Source organism: Ursus maritimus (genome assembly GCF_017311325.1).
Source record: "Ursus maritimus isolate PB19 chromosome X unlocalized genomic scaffold, ASM1731132v1 scaffold_X1, whole genome shotgun sequence".
Classification (NCBI taxonomy): Eukaryota; Metazoa; Chordata; class Mammalia; order Carnivora; family Ursidae; genus Ursus; species Ursus maritimus.
The window spans coordinates 78224107-78237049 of NW_024423319.1; positions in this window are offsets into that span (position 1 = coordinate 78224107).

Genomic DNA, 12943 nt, shown 5'->3' on the forward strand with positions numbered 1-12943 from the left:
AAAAAAAAAGAAAGTTAAAAATTGAACTACCCTATGACCCAGCCATTGCACTACTGGGTATTTACCCCAAGGATACAGACGTAGTGAAGAGAAGGGCCATATACACCCCAATGTTCATAGCAGCATTGTCCACAATAGCCAAAGCGTGGAAGGAACCGAGATGCCCTTCAACAGATGACTGGATTAAGAACATGGGTCCATATATACAATGGAATATTACTCAGCTATCAGAAAGAACGAGTTCTCAACATTTGCTGCAACATGGAAAGCAGTGGAGGAGATAATGCTTAGTGAAATAAGTCAAGTAGAGATAGACAATTATCATATGATTTCTCTCATCTATGGAACATAAGAACTAGGATGATCGGTAGGGGAGGAAAGGGATAAAGGTGGGGGGGTAATCAGAAGGGGGAATGAAGCCTGAGAGACTATGGACTCTGAGAAACAACCTGAGGGCTTCAGAGGAGAGGGGGTTTGGAATGCGATAGGCTGCTGATGGGTTGTACGGAGGGCACGTATTGCATGGTGCACTGGGTGTTATACGCAACTAATGAATCATCGAACTTTACATCAGAAACCAGGGATGTACTGTATGGTGACTAACATAATATAATTTAAAAAAACATTAAAAAAAAGAAATAAACATGACAGCATGTTTAAAGAAAAAAATAGAATTACCCTATGATACAGCAATTGGTATTTACCCAAATAATACAAAAATACTAATTTAAAGGAATACATGCACTCTAAGTTTATAGCAGCATTATCCACAATAGACCAATTATGGAATCAGCTCCAATATCCATCAATTGATGAATTGATAAAGAAGATATCTATAATGGAATGTTACTTGGCCATCAAAAAGAATGAAATCTTTCCATTTGCAACAACATGGATGGAGCTGGAGAGTATTATGCTAAGTGAAATAAGTCAGTCAGAGAAAGACAAATACCATATGATCTCACTCTTGTGTGACTAAGAAACAAGCAAAGGGGAAAAAAGAGTGAGGCAAACCAATAAACAGATCTTAATTGTAGAGAACAAACTAATGGTTAACAGAAAGGAGGCAGGTGGGGAGATTGGTTAAAGAGGTGGTAGGGATGGGGCGACTGGGTAGCACAGTCGTTAAGCGTCTGCCTTCGGCTCAGGGCGTGATCCGGCGTTCCGGGATGGAGTCCCACATCGAGCTCCTCAGCTGGGAGTCTGCTTCTTCCTCTCCCACTCCCCTGCTTTGTTCCCTCTCTTGCTGGCTGTCTCTCTGTCACGTAAATAAATAAAATCTTTTTTAAAAAGAGGTGGTAAGGATTAAGGAGTGCACTTGTGATGAGCACTGGGTATTGTATGGATGTGTTGAATTACTATGTTGTACAGTTGAAACTAATATTACACTGTATGTTAACTAACTGCAATTTAAATAAAGACCAAAAAAACCATACAGATTGCAAATAAGCACATTAAAAGTGTTCAATTTTATTATCCATTAGGTAAATGCAACTTAAATCCATGATGAGATATTACTACACACATCTTAAAGTAAAAGTAGTAACAATACCAATTTTTGGTTATTATGCAGAAAAACTGGATCTCTCATACATTGCTAGTGGGAATATAAAATGGTACAGACACTCTGGAATATAATTTACTAGTTTCCTAAAAACCTAAACATATATTTACCATATGATCCAGCAATCACACTCCTGGGCATTTATGTCAGAGTGTGAAAACTTACATATATACAAAAATCTGTATATGATTTATTTGTTATAGCCAAAAACTGGAAATAACCCAAATGTTCTTTAATTGGCATGTAAACAAAATGTGATAAACCCATACAATAGAATGTTACTCTGCAATAAAAAGTAATTAGCTACTGATATACCCAACGACCAGGATGGATCTCAAGGGCATTATGCTGAGTGAAAAAAAGCCAATCTCATAATGTCACATATTATATGATCCAGTTTATATACCACTCTCAAAATGATAAAATTATAGAGATGGAGAATATATTTGTGTTTTCCAGGGGATATGGATAATGGCAGGGGAAAAGTATAACTATAAAAGAGTAGTAGCATGAGACAGTTCTTTTGCAGTGACAGAAAAATTCTAAATCTTGATTGTTATAGTGGTTACATGAATCTATACATAGAATGATAAAATTGCAAAGAACTACATACACACATAGAGACAAATACATGAAAATCAATGCATGTAAAAACTGCTAAAATCTGAAGAAGACCTATAGATTGCAGCAATGTCAATATCCTAATTTTGATGCTGTATTTTACTAACACAAGCTATGATCATTGGGGGAAGCTGTATAAAGAGTAGAAGTACTTTTTCTATTATATTTTGCAACTTCCTGTAGATCTATAATTTTTTAAAACTAAGAAGCTTTTTAAAAATACACTGGATGTCTGCTTCTCTCTGCACATTTCCCCCATGCTCCTCTCTCAACTAAGAATTTCAGCTGGCCCTTGACCAGGTCCATAATGCCCATCTTCCAGCAGCATCCTGGTCTACTGGACCTATTGGATCAACTACCCACCATGAACTGGCAAATCCTCTCTGAATCTTAGTTCATATTCTCAAAAAAGCAATCTGATTGGCCCACCTCATCTTTTCAAGCTGGGTGATAGAACTCACAGGTTGTGGAGCTATCCTTGGATCAGGTACAATTAGCTGTACTCTAAAAGAGGAGAGGACATAGAACATAGTTAGGCCTTATTTGACCATTCAGCAGGAACTGTAAGTAGAATAGATTCTCCCAGAGGGGGTAAAGAATGACAGGCAAGAAGGGGCATTTCTTTTTTTATTATTATGTTATGTTAGTCACCATACAGTACATCATTAGAAGGGGCATTTCTGATGCATGTGTGTAGCACCGTGACTGGTACATGGTAAGTGTTCAAGAAATGGTCATGATTATTAACAGTAACATTACACCACGTCCTATAGGAAGCCTTCCCATAACTTTCAAGCTTTCAAACATTTTCTACTACTACTACTAATACTACTACTACTACAGGAATTATCCAATTAAGATCAATGAAGTTCCTTCATTCGTGATAGACTTTTAAGGTGTCCCAGGTGTAAAGGACTGTGCTAGGCACTGGGAAGAGGAATACACAAACTGAATCAGGCCCTTATCCTGTCCCAAGGAGCTCCCGAGAAAGGACAAGAAAAAAAGCAAACCTAAGCGCAGAAAGATCCACAGATAGGAGTTCTTGGGAGATCAGAGAAAGGCAAAGACTGTTGTTTATCCATTTATATGCCTGTCTCCTGGATACCTCCCCTTAGGTGTCCCAAAGTCACCTTGAACTAAACATATTTAAAGCTCATCTCATCTGCCCCCTCCCAAACCTGTTCCTCTTCTCAGATTCCCTGTCTCAATAAGACAAGTTCATCCACTCTAGTTGCCCAAGCTTGAAACCTGAGCAGCACAGCTCACAGTGTCAGCTGTTGCAGTTGCTAAAGTTGTCCCTGAACCTTTGATGTGTGTCTGTCTTGCCCCAAAGTTCAGAACTAATAATAAACTTAAGCACTGCTGAAGGATGGAGAAACTAAAACCAGCCTGGAGACAGACAAGACCTGGAGTTCACTAGGATTGATTTTGGATTTGTGTTTTTTTTAATAATTTTTTTATGTTATGTTAGTCACCATACAGTACATCCTTAGTTTTTGATGTAGTGTTCCATGATTCATTGTTTGCGTATAACACCCAGTGCTCCATGCAATATGTGCCCTCCTTAATACCCATCACCAGCCTATCCCAATCACCTACCGCCCTCCCCTCTGAAGCCCTCAGTTTGTTTCCCAGAGTTCATAGTCTCTCATGGTTCATTCCCCCTTCTGTTTACCGCCCCCCCTTCATTCTTCCCTTCCTTCTCCTACCGATCTTCCTATTTCTTATGTTCCATAAATGAATGAAACCATATGATAATTGTCTTTGACCTCCGCTGTCAATGGGTACAATCCCTTTCAGGGAAGCAGGTCGACAAGAACCTAAAATATGTTCATGCCATTTTCCCAGTAATTCTGATCCTAAATCAATATCCACCCACTCCCACTTCCAAACAGGAAAGCTCTAAGCACAAAACTATTTCTTGCAGGGCTATTTTCTGATGGTCAAACAGAGAAGTAGTCTTAATATCCAACATGAGGAGAAGGGTTAAGTGGATCGTGGCACAGTTGTCTGATGGAACATTCTATAACCATTACTGAGGAATGGTGGCTGTGGAGATTGTATAGCAACGGGGAAAATTTGTTATGCTGTAACTAAGGATACAGGGTTATGTGTACACTCGGACTGCAAAAACGTAAAAGCTGTGTGAGCGCGGGTCTGCTGGTAGACAAAATGTCTTCTCTATGAAAATTAAAAGGCCTAAACTTTCTTTATGTAAACTATAAACATCTCTGAGCTTTTTTTCCGCTTTTTTTTCTTTGTCTTCTCCTTCAATCAGTCATCTTAATTATGTGCCTTTTTTATAACAGGCCCATCGTTAAGTCCTGGGGATTCCACAGGTGAATCACCCATGGTCCTTCTTCTGTGAGAGGATAGGGCAGAAAAGGAAAGAAATACAAAAAATAAACGGTTTCAAAATGTATGGGTTAGTCTGTGTGGCCCACTTGTGGGAGTAGGCAGGCACGGTCACCCCCTGGCGGCCACCTGACTACCTACTCTTGGGTGGCTCTAACTTACTTCTGGGCAGTGGCTTCCGCCCTCGGGGGTCCAGCCCCAGTCTAATTCTCAGCGCGTCCAAGAGGACTCCCTCTCTCCTCTTCTAAGGCTCTCCATCTCCTAATTGGCGTTCCACCCTGGGCTAGGCCCGGATTTATACGGCCCCGCTACTCTTTTCCAGGCTCCGCCCTCCCCTAAAGCCACTCTCTTGGCTCTTATCAGCACGATTTCGTCATTCTCACTGGTTCGCCACTGGCCAATTGGCTGCCACTGCCACAGTAGGGCGGAGCTTCAAGCTCCAAAGTTCTCCCTTTCCCCTTTTTCCTTTTCTGATGCTTTAAAAAGAGAAATTGAGGCAAACTCGTGGTTCTGAGAGAAGAATCCAAGAAAAAAATGCCAACCCCACAACTCACTACTCCTTGGTCTGCCTTTGTCCCACCCACTGCTGAGATAGATACCGCCCCTTTCTGACTCTTCCCACCTACCTCCTGGAAGCATGGGAATCAAAGCCCCGCCCGTTGGACGTCTTACTCCTCCGGATAATATCTGGTCGCTTTTATTCAATCCCCATCAATCTTGCGTCCGCGCATCTACAGAGGCGGGACTCGAGGAAGGCTGATGCAATCCAGCCAAGCTGGAGGGGCAGGTCGATTGAGATGGGGAGCTAGATTGGGAAGGAATATTCAAATCCTTTCAGAAACAATGTTCTAAATGAGACCTTAGGAGAGGAGTAGGGGACCCCTTTTTCAGCCGGTCCCCTGAGTCGAGCTGGATAGGTACCAGACCTGCCTAAATAACCACGGAATCAGCCTGAGACGCAGGATGATGCATCTGGATCTGTACAAATGAACATCTCCAGAGCTGAGTATTGAGGTACGAAGAGGAGAGCTGTAAACCGTGCACGCATATCGGAAGATAAACGGAAAGGGGAGGGAGCCGTCTGCTGGTAGACAAAATAATGCTTCTCTATGAAAATTAAAGGCCTAAACTTTCTTTATGTAAACTATAAACATCTCTGTGAGCTTTTTTCCGCTTTTTTTTTTCTTTGTCTTCTCCTTCAATCCAGTCATCTTAATTATGTGCCTTTTTTATATAACAGGCCCATCGTTAAGTCTGGGGATTCTAGGTGAATCACCCATGGTCCCTTCTTCTGTGTGAGGATAGGGCAGAAAAGGAAATACAAAAATAAACGGTTTCAAAATGTATGGGTTAGTCTGTGTGGCCCACTTGGCCGGGGAGTAGGCAGGCACGGTCACCCCACAGGCGCCCACCTGACTACTACTCTTGGGTGGCTCCTAGCACTTCTGGGCAGTGGCTTCCGCCCTCGGGGGTCCAGCCCCAGTCTGGCGGGCTCTCAGCGCGTCCAAGAGGACTCCCTCTCTCCTCTTTAAAAGATCTCCATCTCTAATTGGCGTTCCACCTGGGCTAGGCCGGCGGATTTATACGGCCCCGCTACTCTTTTTCCAGGCTCGCCCTCCCCTAAAGCCACTCTCTTGGCTCTTATCAGCACGATTTCGTCATTCTCACTGGTTGCCACTTGGCCAATTGGCTGCCACTGCCACAGTAGGCGGAGCTTCAAGCTCCAAAGTTCTCCCTTTCCCTTTTTCCTTTTCTGATGCTTTAAAAAGAGAAATTGAAGGAGCAAACTCATTGGTTCTGAGAAGAATCCAAGAAAAAAATGCCAACTTCACAACTCCACCTCCTTGGTCTGCCTTTGTCCCACCACTGCTGAGATAGATACACGCCCCTTTCTGACTCTTCCACCTACCTCCTGGAAGCATGGGAATCAAGCCGCAAAGTTGGAGAAAAGAATCTTTACTCCCTCCGGACCATGTCTGTGCAAACATTCAATCCCATCAAATCTCTTTGCGTCCGCGCATCTACAGAGGGGACTCGAGGAAGGCTGTTTCAATCCAGCCAGCTGGAGGGGCAGGTGGGTGAGATATGAGGGGGAGCTGGGTGGGAAGAATATTCAATCCTTTTTCAGCTGTGTTCTAAATGAGACCTTAGGAGAGGAGTAGAGGGGGACCCCTTTTTTCAGCCTTGGTCACAAAGGTCGACGGATAGGTACCAGGAACCCTTGCCCTAAGTAACTTCGGGAATCAGCCTGAGGCGCAAGGATGTGCATCTGGATCTATACAAATGAACATCTCAGAGCTGAGTATTGAGTGATAACGAAGAGGGAGAGCTGTAAAACCCCGTGCAGGATATCGGAAGATAATAGAAGGGGAGAACGCCACGTTTGGGCGCCGGGAAGCGTAGCCACCTGCAGGAGCGAGGGCGGACTCACAGAGAGGCACCTTGACGGACTGAGACCGGTGAGCCGGTGAGCCGTGGCTTGCGTGGCCACCAGGCATCTCCCGAACACCAGGAATCCCGGTGTGCTGCGGGAGATCAGACTGAACAGAACTCCGGAGCGTCGCGGCGGCTGGCCCCGGCTGAGCGAGCACACTACGAGGGAGCGGGCGGACTGTGATCGGCACCACGCCTTGAAAACAGCTGAGGAGCTGAACCCTGAACCGGAGGATGCGGCGCCACCAGGCTTCTCACGAAACTCCGGAATCGGGTGTGCTCACCGGGCATAGGCGAGGCCCCGGGAGACAGCCGGGGGCGCGCGGGGCGGCCGGTGGCTGGCGGCATTAGAAACACAAAGGACAGGAAACTGCGGGCCGATGGCTGGCGGCATTAGAAACACAAAGGACAGAACAGGCGGCCGGTGGCTGGCGGCAGTAGAAACACAAAGGACAGAACAGCGCATGCCCTGGGAAGTGAGGGGCAGGGTCGCCGGGGATTGGTGCTCACATCCCGGGGACGCCACAGGGTTGAGAGCAGCACCAACAGTAACAGAGTTAAAAATTGGCCAAGAACATCAGAGTGGAGAACAGACTACTTGTCCCACTCTGTTCTGCGTGAAATGCAGCCCCTCTGCTGCTCTGAACCTCAGAAGGGCATAGCCGGCCGCCAGGGAAAGCCGCCAGAGAACAAAAAGCCTGGAAATACCGGCTCAGAGAGTGCCCATCCCCATCCTCCCTACTTGGGGAACCGGAGACTCTAACCAAACAAGGGTTGCCTGTGGTATCGGCGCGGCAGGCCCCTCCCAGAACACAGAAGGCAGGCTGAAAAATCAAGCCCACAACCGGAGGGAGGCGCCTGGGTGGCGCCCCGTCATTGGCGCCTGTCTTCGGCAGGGGCGTGATCCGGCGTTCGAAAGGAGTCCCTCATCGGGCTCCTCCGCTGGGAAACCTGCTACTTCTTCCTCTCTCACTCCCCTGCTTCTGTTTCGTTCTTGCTGACTGTCTATCTCTCCCTCTCAGATAAGTAAATAAATAAAATCTTTAAGCCCACATCTAAGATCCTATAAAACAAGGAGACGCAGCCTTGGACCCAGTCAATAATTTTTGGGCTCTGGAAACCCCGCAACCTCTCTTCATCAGAATGACAAGAAGGAGAAGCCCCCAGCAAAGAAAAGAAGACAGTGAGTCAGTGGCCTCTGCCACAGAAGTAGAGACAGGATGTAACCAAATTATCAGAAATGGATTCAAGAGTAACAATGGTCAAGATAATGAGTAGACTTGAAAGAAAAAAAAGTATTCAGGAAAATATTACTGAGACTATACAATAATCCTAAGGCGGAAATGAGAGTGAATTTGACAGAGAATTAAAAATTCTATGAGCCAAATGCAGGCAAAACTAGGGCTCTGGCTTCGGCCACAAGGGTCGCCGACGGAGGAAAGGGTTGATGGTGGAGGATGGGTTAATAGAGGAAAAATAAAAATAGAAGATGGTCTTAAAAAAAATCACGCCCACGAATGTTGGCCTACGGGAGATTACTGACTCAGCGAAGCGATCCAATGTTAGAATCATCGGCATCCCGAGGGGAGTGGAGAAGAAAAACAGGTCTAAGAAGAATATTTGGTAAATTGTGGCTGGCTTCCCTAATCAGCGGGAAACAAACATTCGGTGTCAAGAGGCAGAAGGGACCCCTCCCAAGCTCAACCATGACCGGGCGCACCGCGTCACGTCATAGTGCATTTCGCAAATATGAGATCAAGGAAGCAGTATTAGCGGCCAGGGCAAAGAAACTCTCCCATTACCAAGGCAAAGGCATCAGAAATTACATCCAGACCTGTCTACAGACCTGGGTGGAATGAGAAAAAGGGGTTGAGGAGCATTTTTAAAAAGCTCTTTCAGAGAAAACATGTGCAGCCGGATAACATCCAGCAAGGCTGTCATTCAGGAAATTGATGGAGAAATAAAGACATTTCAGATAAGCCAGTCACCCGCCGAATTTCGTGGCTCCACCTTGAAACCAGCCCTACAGGAGGCCGCGAGGGGTTCTATAAAAAGTAAAGGAGGCCCCAAGAGTGATACAAAACAGAAAGTCACAGCCAATACAAACAAAGACTTTACTGACAACATGGCAGAATTAAAAGCATATCTCTCAGTACTCAGCCTGAACATTAATGGTTTAAATTCTGGTTTCAAACGCCACAGGGTTGCAGATTGGATAAAAAAAGAAATGACCCATCCATTTGCTGTCTACAAGAGACTCCATTTGGGCAAAGATGCATTCAGACTGAGAGTAAGAGGGATGGAAGTACCATCTTTCAGCAAATGGACCTCAAAAAAGAAAGCTGGGGTAGCAATTCTCATATCAGATAAATTGGATTTTTAAACTACAGATATAGTTAGAGATGCAGAAGGGCACAATATTATTCTTAAAGGAAGTAATCAATAAGTGGATATGACAATTATAAATATATATACCCCCAACGGGGGAACGAAAAAGATACACAAGCCAACTCTTAACCAGAATAAAAGAGACATATAGACAAAAATACGTGTAATAGTAGGGGACCTCAACACTCCACTCTCACTTGAAATAGACAGAACACCCTGGCAAAAACTAAGCAAAAGAATCAAAGGCTTTGAATGCCATAAAACGAGAGTTGGACCTCTTAGATATATATATAGAACACTACACCCCAGAACCAAGAATACTCATTCTAGTATTCTAATGCCCATGGAACATTCTCAAGAATAGACCATGTTCTGGGACACAAAACAGGTCTCAGCCGATACCAAAAGGTGAAATTATCCCCTGCATATTCTCAGACCACAACGCTCTGAAATTGGAACTCAACCACAAAAAGGAAAAATTTGGAAGAAACTCAAACACTTGGAGACTAAGAACCACCCTGCTCAGGGAATGACTCGATAAACCAGGAAATCAAAAATCAAATTAAACAATTTATGGAGACCAATGAGAATAGCAGAAAAACCAACAGTCCAAAACCTATATGGGATACTGCAAAAGGCAGTCTAAGGTGGAAATACACTTAGCCATCCAAGCCTCACTCAAAAAATAGAAAAATCTAAAATGCAGTTTTTTTATATTCTCACCTCAAGAAGCTGGAACAGCTTAACAGAGGGACAGGCCTAATCACGCACAAGAGAAGCAGTTGACCAAAATTAGAGCTGAAATCAATCAAGCAGAAACCAGAAGTACACTAAGGCAGATCAACAGGACTAGAAGCTGGTTCTTGGAGAGAATCAATAAAATTGACGAACCACTGGCAAGACTTATCAAAAAGAAAAGAGAAAGGACCCGAATTATTAAAATTATGAATGAAAAAAGGAGGGTCTGAGACGAAAACACCATTTGAAATTGGAAGGATTATTGAAATTTTTATCAACAGCTATATGCCAATAAACTAAGCAATCTGGAAGAGATGGAATCCTTCCTGGAAACCTATAAACTACCAAGATTGAAAAAGGAAGAAATTGATTTCTCTTAAACAGGCCAATTAATTATGAAGAAATTGAGTCAGTGATAAACAACCTTCCAAATAACAAACCTCAGGCCGGGCCGGTTTTCCTGGGGAAATTACCAAACGTTCCAAAGAAGAAGTAATACCTATTCTCCTAAAAAGCTATTTTCAAAAAATAGAAAACAGAAGGAAGCTACCAAACTCATTCTATGAGGCCAATATTACCTTGATCCCCAAAAGGCAAAGACCCCTCAAAAAGGAGGAGAATTACAGACGATTTCCCCTAATGAATATGGACACCAAAATCCTCAACAAGATACTTGCTAATAGAAGATCAACAGTTCATTAAAAGATTATCCACCACGATCAAGTGGGATTCAACCTGGGATGCAAGCGTGGTTCAATATTCACCAATCAATCAGCGTGTACATCATATCAACAAGAAAGACTCAGAGCCATATGATCCTCAATCGATGCCGAAAAAGCATTTGACAAAATACAGCATCCTTTCTGATTAAAACCCACAGAGTGTAGGAATAGAAGGTACATTTCTCCAATCTCATAAAAGCCATCTATGAAAAGCTACTGCAAATGTATTCTCAATGGGAAAGCTGGAAGCCTTTCCCTTAAGATCAGGAACTTCGTACGGATGCCCACTCTACCGCCACTATTATTCAACATATTACTAGAAGTCCCTTGCAACAGCAATCAGAGCGATCAGTCAAAAGGTATTCAAATTCGGCAAAGAAGAAGTCAAAAGTCTCTCTTTGCAGATGACATGATACTCTATATGGAAAACCCCAAAAGAAGCCACTCCCAAACTATTAGAAGTTATAGAGCAATTCAGTAACGTGGCGGGATACAAAATCAATGCTCAGAAATCCAGTTTGCATTTCTGTGACGGGCAATAACGAGACCGAGAGAAAGAGAGAATCAGGGGAATCCATCCCATTTAGCCTTTCAAAACCAACCATCGTTACCTTGGAATTAACTTAACTAGAGAAGAGCGTAAAGGACCTTTATTCTGAGAAACTATAAATCACTCTTGAAAGACATTGAGGAAGACATAAAAAGATGGAAAGATATTCCATGCTCATGGATCGGAAGAATTAACATAGTTAAATGTCCATGCTGACCCCAGAGCAAATCTACACTTTCAATGTCTATCCGATCAAAATACGAACGTTTTTCAAAGAACTGGAACAAATAGTCCTTAAATTTGTATGGAACCAGAAAAGAGCCCCAATCTCAAAACTGTTGAAAAGGAAAAAGCAAGCTGGGGGCATCACAATGCGGTTGACGCTGTACTACAAAGCTGTGATCACAAAGACACATGGTACTGGCACAAAACAGACACATAGACCAATGGAACAGAATAGAGAGCAGAAATGGACCCTCAGCTCTTTGGGCAACTAATATTTGATAAAGCAGGGAAAAAACATCCAGTGTGGAAAAAGACAGTCTCTTCAATAAATGGTGCTGGGAAAATTGGACAGCTACATGCACAGAGAATGAAACTTGACCTATCTCACACCATACACAAAAATAAACTCCAAATGGATGAAAGACCTCGATGTGAGACGGGAATCCATCAAAATTCTAGAGAGGAGAACATAGGCAGCTAACCTCTACGACATCGGCCAAAGCAACCTTTTTCATGACACATCCCCAAAGGCAAAGAAGAAACAAAAGATAAATGAATTTATGGGACTTCATCAAGATTAAAGTTTCTGCACATCCAAGGAAACGTCAGAAAAACTAAGAGGCAGCCCATGGAATGGGAGAATATATTTGCAAATGACACTACAGATAGAGGACTAGTATCCAGAGATCCTACAAAGAAACTCTCAAACTCAATACCGAGAAACAAATAAACAAATCCAAAAATGGGCAGAAGATATGAACAGACACTTTTCAATGAAGACATACAAATGGCTAACAGACACATGAAAAAAATGTTCAAATCGTTTAGCCATCAAGGAAATTCAAATCAAAACCACACTGAGAGATACCACCTTCGCCAGTTAGAATGGCAAAAATAGACAAGGCAAGAAACAACAATTGTTGGAGAGGATGTGGAGAAAGGGATCCCTCACATTGTTGAGGTGGGAGCGCTACTGAAGTTGTACAGAATACCACTCTCGGAAAACCGTGTGAAGGTCCTTAAAAAGTTAAAAATTGAGCTACCCTATGATCCAGCCATTGCACTACTGGGTGTTTACCCCAAAGATACAGAGCGTGTGTAAGAGAAGGGCCATATGCACCCCAATGTTCATAGCAGCAATGTCCACAATAGCTAAATCGTGGAAGGAGCCGAGATGCCCTGCAACAGATGACTGAGATTAAGAAGTTGTGAGTCCATATATACAATGGAATATTACTCAGCAATCAGAAAGAATGAGTTCTCAACATTTGCTACAACGCATGGGCGGCACTGGAGGAGATAATGCTTAGTGAAATAAGTCAAGCAGAGAAAGAACAACCTATCATA